The sequence below is a fragment of the Melospiza melodia genome, chromosome 1 (assembly GCF_035770615.1).
Source record: "Melospiza melodia melodia isolate bMelMel2 chromosome 1, bMelMel2.pri, whole genome shotgun sequence".
In the NCBI taxonomy this organism is placed as follows: Eukaryota; Metazoa; Chordata; class Aves; order Passeriformes; family Passerellidae; genus Melospiza; species Melospiza melodia.
In genome coordinates, this window is record NC_086194.1 from 154,982,322 (window position 1) to 154,995,948 (window position 13,627).

The 13,627-nt window shown below is 35.3% G+C and overlaps 1 protein-coding gene across 1 annotated transcript in view; it reads left to right on the forward strand.

Moving 5' to 3' along the window:
- MMP16 (matrix metallopeptidase 16) overlaps positions 1-13,627 on the forward strand; it is a 163,078-nt gene that overhangs the window by 105,387 nt on the left and 44,064 nt on the right. The gene's annotated exons all lie outside the window — the stretch shown is intronic.

The following is a 13,627-nucleotide window of genomic DNA, read 5'->3' on the forward strand; positions in this document are numbered from 1 at the left end:
TGTGGGATATTTGTAACTTTTGTATACATAAAGCTCTGTCTTTGGGAAAACAAACTTAAAAATTCAGTAATTCAGTTTTGTTTATTTCTTTTGTTAATCCTCCAGCATTCAAAAAATTATTCAAGTTTTCAGGCAATAACTAGAAAACAAGCAAAGAAACCTGTCACTTTGTACCATGCTGTTTGTAGGTTGCCAAGTAAAAGCTTCTTGGAGCTGATGCAAATGCAGTGTCTCGTGTAATGTACTTGGACTCCAGTTAGTGTGTAGATTCTGCTGTGGGCACTGTGCTGGCAGCCAAGAAAAATTTATGAAAATCCTGATCTCTGAACTGCATAGATCAACTTGTAGTAAATTTCTTTTGGCTGCCAGTGTGGTTGACACAGTGCAGGAGATAAATGCTATTGGAAGTATGAATCAGTAGAGTTGTGAAAACCATCTCCTAAGGGAGCTCTGTGTCTTGAACAGTGCTCATGCTGTGGCTTGGAATAAAGGAAGCCAAGCATTTCAGATCAAAGGAAACTCTGTATTACAATGTTAACATGGCTTTAATTTCAGAAAGCATAGTGCTCTTAATTGATTATGTATGTTTTTTAATAAGCAATTATCCACATCAGATTCGATCTGTAACCAAGCAGTGTGACCTTCCAGTTGTCAAATGCTTATTTTCTAGTTCTGTTCTACGATAACTATGTAGAAGATTAATATCTTATTTGAATTTTTATTTTATAGTACTTGTGTATGTGCTTGTAAATAGAGAATTGCAAAAGCGGGTTCAGATCAAAGATTATCCTACAAAATATCCTATTTCCAGTTACTAGCTATTAACAGATACCTAAAGAAGAGAATAAGAGCAGGGTAAACATATGGCAGTAAAACCCCAGCATATTCCCTCTTAGCTTCCAGTAATCTGTGGCTCATTGAATTTCTGAGGCACAGGCCATATTTTTGTGTTTAGTAGCCTGTGAGGGATTTCCTTTCATTAATCGGTGTAATCTCTTTTTGAACTCTCGTAAGCATTTGGTATCCACAACATCCTGTGACAATATGTCCTGTAGTTTAAGCAGACGTGAAAGACTTCTTCTTTCTGATTTTTTTTTAGACAGATGGATGCCCATATTGTAAGGAAGTAATTTTCTAGTAATTTTATCTATTCCATTCATATTTTATGGGCCTCTGTCATATCTTGTTTACAGGATAAAGAGACTGAGACTGTGGAATTGCAGCCTTGTTTATATACAATTATAAGGTTAAGAAAGTACAACTTCAATTTTTAATTGAAACTATTTGAGTGCAAAATGGGAGAATTAGCAATATTGTAAAAGATGACAAAACCCAACTGTTGCATTTATAATATTACACAATGATAAAGATACCAGGACAATATTTCAAGGAGCTTTGCAAGTTGCAGGCATATTGAATAATCATTGCTTCTTTAAATTTCTTCATTTTCCCTGAAATCCATTTTAATTCAGAAATCAATTAACACAAATAATACTTTCTGTCACTAAACCACAACATTTTCAGTATTTAAAAAGAAACCAGTCCTTCTCTTATCAGTAAGTGCATTTTGTGCAGCTAGCACATCCTCTGTCCCCAAACTTTCTAAACCTTCCTGGATTATACTTGCTGATGTGCACCTGTCCCACATCCAGTCACTCCAAGATCATACCTAAAATCTTAACTCTCAGATATCCAGCTTCTGATGCATAAAAAGTATCCTTGAAAATATTATCATGGCATGCAAAGCTGCACCGGAGAACTGAAAAATCCCTATCAGCTATTGAGGAGATGGGAAATGGTCATAAAAAATCATAAATGGCCCTGGCTGCTGGTGAGGACTCAGTCATTGGACATAGGACAATGTAGATAGAAGAGGATCTGTCTGCTGGACCCCATCTACCAGCTGGAAGCCAGATGATGGAAAATGGTAACTGTTGGCAAAGTACCCACCTCATTTTTATAATTTTTGGGGACGATTTTGCTTTCGTGGAACACCCTTATGGCTTTGAGGAAAGCACTTCATTTGCATGTTTTTAAAAGGGAAATCTGTTTAAAACTGGCAGTCAGTGAAAGCAGTCTTGTGGATGAATCCAGCCCCATGTTGACTGGATGCTTTTAATACATCCCCAGGGCTCTCAGTGTGTAATATCTTATTCTCAGCTTCCTTCTTGGCCTAGCATTTCTATATGCCTTATTATGCAAACTGAAAGAGAGGCTGAGGAATATGTTAAGAGAATTGACTCCGTGATATTCTTAATTAAAGCAGTGGGATTGTAGACCAAGATGCACATCTTACATCATGCTTTTCATGTCTATAGAAACAAGGTGATATTTAAAGTGTAGCATAATTGCTAGAGACAGTCCTGATGCAGGCTGCAAACCAAAAAGGTAGCAGAGCTCGAGCCACCGAGTTGCATATTGCTTCCATGGTGGCGTAGGTAAACACAGATCTTTGCAATCCTTTGAGGAGTAGTTAGGGAAGCTGCAAACTCAGCTATCCATTCAAACTGCAACTGGAGGTTATTTCCCACACACCAGGGCCAGCAGAACTCGCTTGCTTGCTTGCATTTGCCATCTGCTTCGGTTTGTGATCAGCCAGCCCATCTTAAACTGCTAATGAAAAGTGTTAAAGCGGATCTGGCTGACTTTGCATGGAAATAAATGAGGAAAGTTCACATTGTCTGTTACATCGACTCTGCTGCCAAGGAAACATCTAGCTGAAAGGCAGCATGGGTCCTTGCAGACAATTTTGGCAGCATTTGCACCTAAAAGCACTAAAAAAAAACCCTGCTTTTTTTTTTCTTTATTTTCTTTTTTTTTTTTTTTATTCTAAAGATCTCATTGTCTCAAACAACTGTTTTTGCAACAATGAAGTCAAGTTTATCTACCAAAATGGACAAAATGGATTCATTTAATCAGACCCTCATACAAGTATATTAGGAGAACCAAGTTTACATGGGGAAATTGAGTTGAAAAATGTTTGTTGTAGTGATTAATAAGTTGAAGCTAACCGTGTTGGAGTTTTTGGCTTCATTTTCTCTTATTGTCTTTCTCATTTTCCCCCTGCAGTATATGAGAAAAGATCATTGGGAAGCCATTTTTTTCAGGCAAATAGATTTATTTTAAATGAATCCAAACATAAAATGTGGGCCAACCTTTTAATGATTGTTTTTATGACTCCACAACCTTTCACACACAAAAAAACCCCCTAATACTACATACACAAAAAAAATCCCCAACCAAACAAATAAATACTCCTACGTTATTATTTCCTCCTTTTAGAAAGAAGCTTAACAGATTTTGATTACTGAATCTAAGAGAGCTTCATATAACTTACATGTTTCAGAAAGCTTTAGAGAATGGGGAAAAAAGGAAAAAAACCCCATCATGTTCCAGTGCTTTTTATTCTTATTTTCTATGCCTTTTATAAGTGTTTACCATCAGCCTACCATAAGGCAATATTTCTTTAAAATGTGTGATACCAACTAATATTAATGCTAATAATAGAGGAACTGCCTTAGGAGCTATGAGATTTCACACCAGAGACTGAATTTCACGTTCTTGAAAGATTATTTGCTTTGAAGAGCTTGTGAAAAGCCATATCTCAAACATGTTGAGTTAAAAAAAAAAAAAAGAGAGACAAAATTCCCTTTATTATTGCAAATAATTCAAAAGCAGTTTACAACTAGAAAATCAGCTAATGAATGAATGGCTTGAAATTATTTAATTTTCTTTTCAGTCTGGTCTCCTAGAAGCAGTAGTTTAGGACAGAGGCATGATCTATGAACCTCAAATTCTCTCTTTAGACAGAAAGTGACATTTCAGTCATTTAAAACAGGCATCAGGCTTAGCATTCCAACTCTCATTGAATCCAGGGTTCTTCAAGTCTCCATTTGTTGCTAAGACCTCTTAATGGAGACTTTTCCTTCAAGATAGATTTAGGAAATACCAAAGATGCTCTATAGAATATTATTACTGCATTGCCATCTAATTTCCCCTGCCTTTTTAGGGGGAAAATGTGAAAAATCATGTTGCCAATTAATATGGACATTGTCATGGTTTCCTGAGAGAACAAGACAAGAATTAAGCAGTAATTCCATATTTAATTACATATTTATTTATTAAGCAGAAATTCATGCATTCTGAAAAAGTAGAATGATGTAGATAACCCTAAAATATAAGATAATACTATATCTGAATTTTAAGAATAGTATATAATTAACAAATGAAAGATTTTCTACAATAGTGTTCCCAAGTCTATAGTATAATTTGTGCTTTTCCTGACAATTCTTCACTTCAAAATGCCCAAAATATTTGTTCTTGAGGCCAAAATGTTTTTTTATCTATATTTAGAATTCTTCATAACAGTTTGGGTTCCAAAAAATGCTGAACAGGTAACACCAATAGCTGGGAACATATACAGCTAAAACATTAGGTTGTGAAAAAAGATGAAAGCAGAAAAAAAAATCCTAATAAGTTAAAAGTGCAACATTTTTTGTTCCAAATATTTTTTGTCTGGTTGTTTTGTTTTTTTTAAGGTTTAAGTCTCTCCTTCAAGTCAGCCTATGATAAGTACTTCCTGTATATCACTTAAGTCCATGTCCTGTACTTCTATAATTAATGTTTTTCCAATGACTTAAAAGAAAGACCTAAGTCAAAAGCCAGAAGACTTGAGGGGGTGGAATTAATCTGACCATATGTTGATGTTTATGTCTGAGTTAATCTCATGGAGTCCCTTTAGAATTATAGGAGAGATATATTGCCTTCCTGGGTAAAGTTTGTTGCATCCTGAAGTAGGTGTCTAAAACAAACTGGATGAATCATGTTCTGAAATACCTGTTTCTCATCTCTTGCTGTGAGAGGTGCAGGTAGAGACGTTTGTGTTACAGTGTTGAGTAGCTAGATAACTTGCACTAGTGATGTTGAATCATGCCATTTCAGATTATAGGAGAACTGTAGTGATAAGAGCTTCAAAATAGCAGCACTAGCTGGGGTCAAAAGAAATCTGTCCCAGCCCCAGAGGGGGCTGTTTTGGAGCAGCTCAGTATAGCAGTCAGAAAGGGCAGTTGCAGGCATGGGCTGTTCCCTGTCCCTCAATATGGCAAGACAAACACTCATATTGGTCTGAATATTGTTGTGCCTCTGAAGTTTAGAATGCAAAGTTGGTAGTATGGTAATTTGTAAACATACTTTTAGTTTCCCTTTTCTAAGAATCATACAGAGCACCTTTCTTGTGATGCAGTTTAGAGATTGAAACTATGTTAGTATGAGGCAATGGGATATTCAGGAAGCTGAAGATCCAGTAAAGACAAGGAAATAATGTTTTTAACTGTGCCCCAGCTAGCAGTGCTAGCAGAAGCAGCAAAAGTAGTAGGGCCTGAGCTTCAGGAAGAGTTAGCAAATAAAATAGATATATAATCAACAGTCACTCCTCAGCTGTTTTCTGTTTTTAATCATCACTTGTGATGCTGGCAGTGCTGGCCACAGTGGCTTGCAGAGATGTGGTCCCAACATTTCCGAGTGTGGAAGTTCTGGTCTGAGAGCCATCAAACATGGAGTATCTGGTACTGTCCCTTCTTCCTGCTGGGGCCCGCTGCTCTTGCTGCAGGCTGGGGTCCTGCTGAGCTTGTAATTCAGTGAAGGGGAAGTTCTAGGCTTGACTTCTGCCCTGGCCTGCACTCTCATGTCCAATCTCTCCTGAGCTTTGCCAGGGGCAATGAACTCCTGCCATCATCTTCCTCTCTAAGCAAATTCTTGCATACTCTTCCCTCTGCTGGGAGGCCCAGGAGTATGACTGGGCTGCCTGACCGTCTTGTCCTCTCCAGCACCCTTTGCTCTGTCCTCTGCTGTTACAGGGCTTGCAAGGGTTGCTGGGTGAAGAGAGAGGCGAGAATCTTGACCTCATGTTCAGAAGGCTTGTTTTATTACTTTATACTATATATTACATTATTACTAATAATGTAATATGAATAGAGAGAAAAATTCTCAGAAGTTTGCTAAGCTAAGAATAGCAAAGGAAAGAATCAACAAAGTTCTGTGTCCAGGCAGAAAGCAAGAACAGCTCTGCCGTGAGTGGTCAGTAAATTTAAACATTCACCTAAGACTAATCACAGATGCACCTGTTGCATTCCACAGCAGCAGATAACCATTGTTTTCATTTTGTTGCTGAGGCCACAGCTTCTCAGAAAGGGGAAAAATCCTAAAGAAAGGATTTTTATGAAAAGATGTCTGTGACACTCTGCAATCTGTCATCTGGAGGCTGCCCCTCCATGGCAGGGGCCCAATCATCTCCACACCAACAATGCCAAGAGGCACTGCTGCGAACTGATCATATTCCCCTGTTCTGGAAACGTTTAGAATTCCAGCTAGGGGGGCATACAGCTGTATGGATATAGAATCGTGGGATCCTAGCCGCCGATTCTCCAATAGATCAGAGCATTTCATATGAGTAAATTTTAACAAAGTAAGACCTAAGTAGCAGATTTGTCTTTCTGTCACTTTCTCTGTATACACAATCCCCAGTATGAAGTTGTCTCAATTTAAAATATGGTGCACACTTGGATCAGGTTTTTCTTTGAAGTCTGCAGACTTCTTAGAAAACTTGTCTTCTTTTCAGATCAGAGAACTTTTAATGATTTTTTTTTCTTCTAATCCCTTTGCCAATTAAGATTCAAAATTCCCACTTCTTTTTATCATCAATTTAATGAAAAACACCCAAGCCATGGACAAATCCATCTTGACTTTTTCTTAATGTGAATTTAAAAAAGCCAAGTAACAGTAAAGGAAGAATTGTTCATATAAAAACCTTACATAAACCTTACATATATATATATATATATATATATATATATATATACATATATAAATATATATAAATATATATAAATATATATAAATATATACAAACCACCATGTTGCTGTTTAAAAATTCTCAAAGTCCTGTGTCTATGTTAAGATACAATGGTATGCTGATGAAAATATTAACCTTATTTTGGTGGGTTTAATGTGAGCTAATTTAGATGATATTATAATTACTCTCAGTAGTTTACTGGTACAGAGTAAAAAAATTTATCAAACAAAAATTTAGCCAACACAAGATTTACACATAAATTAAATTCTGTGTGCATTCTATTGAGGGGATTTCATTGATCTCTAGGACGCTTTCAGATTTCTAAAAGGTGGTGAGATGCTAGAACAGGCTGCCCAGAGGAACTGTGAATTCCCCATCCCTGGAAGTGTTTAAGGCCAGGCTGGATGGGGCTCTGGGCAGCCTGATCTAGTGGAAGGTTTCCCTGCTCATGACAGGAGGGTTGGAACTGAATGGTCTCTAGCTTATTTTTCCCACTAAAAATAAAAACAGAAACAAAGAAAATACAGGAAAGAGTATAAATAGGTAAGGCTATTACAGTATTTGCAATATTTGTAATATGAAGACCTTTTCTAGCAAAATGAAAAATTCCATTAAAAGTCAAATTTATTTAAGATAGTCATTGTCTAAACACAATGATGGAAGCACCCAAAATAAATTCTTTTCATTCTATTCATCAGTATGTCTTTATTACTAGTAGAATGAAAATGCCATTTGAGAATAATATATAAATTCATCAGTGGACCTGAGTGATGAAGAAGTTGATCCCGGAAGCAAGAGATTCAACATGAATGTAGGAGTTTGTGAAGTTTGCTAGATTTCCTGTCACAGCAGGGTTTCCTCAAAGCATGAAATAAAGCCATAAGCATCATATTTTCAGAAAGAACACATTGAAGCAAGGTCTCATGTCTTCTCTGCCTCCCCTAGGATCATCTCTAGCTGCTTCACTTGTCTCTCTTTGGGGAAGTCGGTATCGATTCATTTGTCAGAATGGTTTGCAAATTTTTTCAGTACTAGTGATTGAAACTGTGAGAAAAAAGTGGAAATATTCTTATATCCATGCTTTTTATAAAAAGAAATTTAACTAATTAATTCCACCCATTTCAAGCAATTTTCTAAAAGTTGTAGAATATTGTTCGTAACAGATCTAAGTAGCAAGTCAGGAATTCTTGTCTTTTGCATGTCTTTGCCTTCTAAAGTACAGGCTGATATGTGTTATAAAAGAAAGTGGGCTTCTGACTTCTAAATTCTGCCCAAAATACGCAGAAACAGTAAAGCACCGCCAGGATAGACACGCAGGCCACTAAACGCACATGTTCTCCTCATATCTCATCAATGATCTGAGTCACCTGAGGACAGCCTTGCTCTGTAGTAATGTGGTCTTGTCAAAATTCAAGCAAGCAATTCTGAATTTCACACTAATCTTTTAATCTTTTTAAAATAGAATAGTGTATCAAAAATATACACATATGGGTGTAGGTATTCCAAATTACAGACATTGTAATTAGAACAGACTTTGTATATAACAAACTGTCTGTACCTCCTGTCCTGTCTGCATATATATATATATATATATATATATATATATATATATACACACATACACTCATATATGTATGTGCACATACACATATATATATATATATCTCACTATGCCTACTGGAAAGGAATTTATTACGCATTTCATGTATTAATAGGGTGAAAGAAGACATTTTTATGTCACTGTATTTTGTCACAATGAAAAAGCCTAAATATATAGATATATTATTGAAAATGATTGTTTAAAATAAAGTGTGTAAAAAATAGATAAGCTAAGTTCATCCAGAAAGTGGATATGCTCTGTATGATGCGCTTTTATTTAAAATTACAAAAAATTAGTTCTGTTCTTAATTTTTCAAAGGTGTTCCATCCATCTTTTAGCAAAACTCTCTTTCCAAAATAAACATTTAGCTACCAAATTTTAGTGCCGATGGCAGAAGTCTGAGATAATGTCACACAACTATATATGATTTCTTAGACTGGAAAATGTAGCACCTTTATTTGGATAAGAGTATTCCTATGATTTATATTTAGGCCCATGTATACTCTCAATATAGCATATATATATATATACACATATATGGTGCTTATGTAAGTGCATGCATAATAAATTTGCTCAGTTCTGCTCTATTGTAATAAGGTCAGAGAGAAGGAATCTGCTTTTGTGACTGACTGTTGAAATAGCATCTTCAAAATTCTGACCTGTCTGGAACGGATAATAATAACAGAGCTAACAAAGATTTTTTTTTTTTTTTAGTTTTGTTGTTGTTGTTGTTATTGTTGTTGTTGTGTGGGGTTTTTTTTGGTATGCTATGTAGAGTAAGGCTCTTACTCTACAATTTGTAGCATTTCAGCTGTTTGGATGCATCAGGTGGTACAAAGGAACGGAATAATGAAAATGAAAATTCTGCATATATCAAACCAAAAGCAATAGCTATTTTGTGTGTGTGTAATATTTCTAAGTAATTGTAAGTTTGCCTTTAAGACACTGTCTTGTAATAGGATTATGATAGAAGTCTTGTGCAGATTTAAATTTCAGTTTGATGTCACTTTAATTAGAACTATCATGACTATCTACATCATGAAAACTGAAATGAACCAGTCTTTGGAAGAAAAATTGTATGTCTATGTATAAAACATCTTTGTATTTTTACAATTGTTTGGAACTTGAAATTCAGTTTCTAGGGTTTCTTTTCCTTGGGATGGAGAAGTCTTCAAAATTGAGGTCACATGTTAAGCCACTAAGTTATTGCTTTTATAAATTGAACTCACATACCATTTAAAATGGAAATTATTATCTTCAGAACTAGGCTTTCTCAATAGCTTACTGTGGACAGACATATTAGCTTTGTTTTTCTGTAGATGTGAAAAATAGTGTATATATTAGCTACAGGGAAAGGCTTCTCCATACAACATGATCCACACTGCTGGTTGTTGAATATTTGATATATTAATACATATTTATATTCTGAAGTTTGGGCAATGTTTGTAAAGTCAGGCAGATTTAGTGCCTAAAATAGTTTATAGCCTCAGAGAAAAGTGTCAGTATAAAAATAATAATTTTACGTTAGCTCTTTACACACGGTATCTTTTTTTTCTTCACTTGTGAAACCAGACTTGAGATAAAATAAAAAAAAAATCACAAACTTTTTGAGTTTACAGCCATTCTATTCCAAATCTCCGTGCTAATGGGTTCACAAGAATAGAGACACACAAGTTTTGGACTTGTGCAATATAGTTTCCAATATTTTTCTATTACTCTGTGGGTATACAACAAGATGCACCTGAGACTGTGACAGTGAATACTCATCATTGTATATCTTCAGTGGCAACATTTGCTTTAAAAATCATTGTAGCCATATGCATTTTAACTCTGCTATGACTTGTTCAAGTTTGTGATGGTGCTTCATTTTGCCATGTGGACTGAAATATGTCCTACTTGGATAATGTATTCTGAAATACAAAATGATTTGGGACTCTCTCCTTCAACAGTGGCAACTGAAAATGTACAAACTCCCCAGTATGGATAGGATAGCAAAGCTAGCCTGAATATGAATGCTCACTTGTTTGTAGAGTTCAGCTTATTCTGAGCACTGACCAAGGAATTGAAGGTGGGCTACCATTGACCTTGCTGTCTCAAATACTCTTCTGTGCAGTCTTGAGAAAAAGAGCAAGACTTACAGAAGGTTGTCCTTCTGCACTCTCAGGAGCTTTTTGCAGTAACTTTGAGGTACTCAGGGCAAGTCTGATCCCTAAAGCTAAGAGGCACTGAGTAATTGTTGCCTAATTAGAGAAATCTAATCATATGCAAAGCAAAAAGGATGGAAACTCAGATAGTAATAAGGCCCTACCTGTGCTGGACTCAGCTCATCTTGGGCTGGTTTAAACCTGAGTTTCAATTGCACTAAGTTATTTGGGTCAGTTCAAATTCAGGATGCCCTGGAGACAATCATGACTCTTGATGGAAATTGTTATGAATAATGGGGCTATTTGGCTACGAGTAGAAAATATGTTCCCTGTTAAATCATTGTCACCCCAGGCAAGAATATTATTCTCCCAGCTCTTTCCTCTGACCTTCTCCCTTCCCCCTTGTTCATTTGCTCAAGGGCTGTTCTGCCTTTGCCACACTTAATGGCTCCCCTGATGGCTACAAGTTGTATTGCATGGGATGTTAATTACTAAATCCAGAGGGACAGTCAGATACTGAATGGAATGTTTGGGGGTTTTTGGTTCCTTGGTTTGTTGGTTGGTTTCTTTGGTTTTTTTTTTTTTTTTTTTTTTCCTTGTTTTTTTTTTTTTTTTTTTTTTTTTGGTTTGGTTTTTTTGTTTCATTTTTGGGTTAGTTTTTTTTTTTTTTTTTTTTAATTTTTCTTTTTACATAATCTCCCCTATCCAAAAGATGAAAAGAGAAACAGGCAGCCTCTGCATGATATCTGTTGTCTGACATGTTCCTACAGTCCCTTAGTACTACTGTAGAACTGCTCTACGATATGGTCATTATCTGTCATTCTGGAAAGAGGATATGTCAGTAGCTGAAAGTCAGTTTTATTTATTTCCCATTTACTATGTATTTCACCTCTTTCAGATCAACATGGAGCAAAATTGCTGGAAATATGTAAGGGGACTCAATAAGGACTGAGAATCAAAGGATGTATTGATTCTTCATGTATTCCATAACTGGCACAAATAGAAATAGTGGACTCTTCCAAGACTGTTGATTAACTGCAGTTTCTTGAAATTTTAGAAATTAAACTAGGTAACTTCCCAGACTTCCTGCCTCAAAAAGTAGAGGTATAACATGTAAAAAACTGTTTCATGTACTGACAGTAACAAGCCTAATGGTACTAGTAGAACAAATACTCTTATTTCAAAGCAACTTGAGAATAATACAGTAAATAAAATGTGGCCAATATGTCAGTGCATTTTTAATATAGGACTTAGTTAATATTCTTAGTTATGATGTAGGAAGCATAGGTACAGGAAAGAAATTTGCTCTCAGAAGGTTTGAAAAGAAAAAGAATATTGCTTCTTAATTATTCAGGTTAATACCAGGGAAAGAAATTTTGCCTCCTAATAAGCCTCGTTTAGAACTTTCACAAAACTCAGAATAGAATTGAAAAATAATGTGAGACTTTTCGTTATAGTATGAAAGCTGTAGTACAGTAACATGCTCTTCTTTTCTATCTTTCCATCTTCAACCTATGATTATTTAAAATTACATTAATTATTCCATTATAAGTGCAGAATGAAAACCTTTACAAAGTTCCTTCTGTGCATCACTTCCTATGCTGATGTTAGCTCCAGAAGCTGTGTATTATTCATATGAGATGATGTCAAGATCAGCTTTATCTTCATATAGAAGGCCAGACTCAGATATCAAGAGCATTTGTCACCAGGACAGTCAGGCTTATCAAAACTATTGAAACAGCACATTGAGATTCTGCTTTGCTGTAAGAAGAGCTGCATCCAAGAAAAATATTGTCATAAAACATTTCATCTGGAAAGCACATAATTACAAATGATAGGATAAATTTCTCATTTGTAAAAGCACATTATGTCATTAATTTTTGAAAGATGTAATTTTTTTGCACAGTTATTTTGAATGGAAGATCAAGAACATTTAGTTGTCATATTTTCAAATTAAGAATCAGAAGTTATGAGAAGATTGTGAACTGAGCATATAGTTTTACTTGTGTCTGTTTTCATTATTTCATTCAAAAATTTATTTTACAGACATCAGCATGTCTTCATACATCATGAAGGCATCTAGTGTTTCCTATTCCATATATGCTTTGGATAAAGTTTATTTTATTGTGTCAACAAGAGGAAATGCTTGAGAAATTGAAATACTGTCAACTATGTCCTCAAAGTTCTATAATGTATATACATGCAATTTTGTTGCTGATACAACTTAATATTATTACCACTGACATTTTAAAAGTACTTCCAGATCAAGTTCCAGCAGTGAAAAATACCTGTCTATCCCTAAAGAATCTAAAGCTTATAGTGTAAGAGTTAAGGTGGAGCATTTTTTTCATATTTCTAACCAATATATGACTATTAGGCCAGAGCACAAGCCTTTCATTATTTATACTTTCAACAACAAGCTTCTTACTATAGGTAACACCAGTTTCACATGAGTTCAGCATTTAAAAATTAGATGATCAGTATAGCCTGCTGATCTAGAGTACTTCTCTTGTCAGTGGGACAGGATCACACTTCTGGAGGATGGTTCTTCCCATCTCTACATGGTGAAATGAGCCATATTCTGGATGTGACCCTTTTCAGACAGCTGGAATCTTCCTCCTGATCTGAACCACTTTTCCAAAGTCTCATTTTGTGACAGGTTAAGTACAACAGAATCTGTATGAAAGACTCATAGAAAGATATGCAGAACAAAATCTTAGATGAGCAAAAAAAGACAGAAATAATACCATAGAGGTCCAGCTCTGAAACTTTTTTTTTTTAGAAAAGATCCCATTGGCTTTCATTTGTGTTTGCTTCAGAAGAGTGCCATATTCTACTGCCAAATGTTCCAGTTTTATCTAATACTCTGTAATAAAAAAATCAAAGATACTTTGAGAAGTGAATAACAAAAACATTAAACTGGTCTATATTTTGTAGTGAGTGCATGGCTTTGGGGTTTTTCTTTAGTCCTATAAAAATTAAAAAAGCTCTAAAACCTAAATAGAAAACTACAGTTATTACAAGGAATTGCAC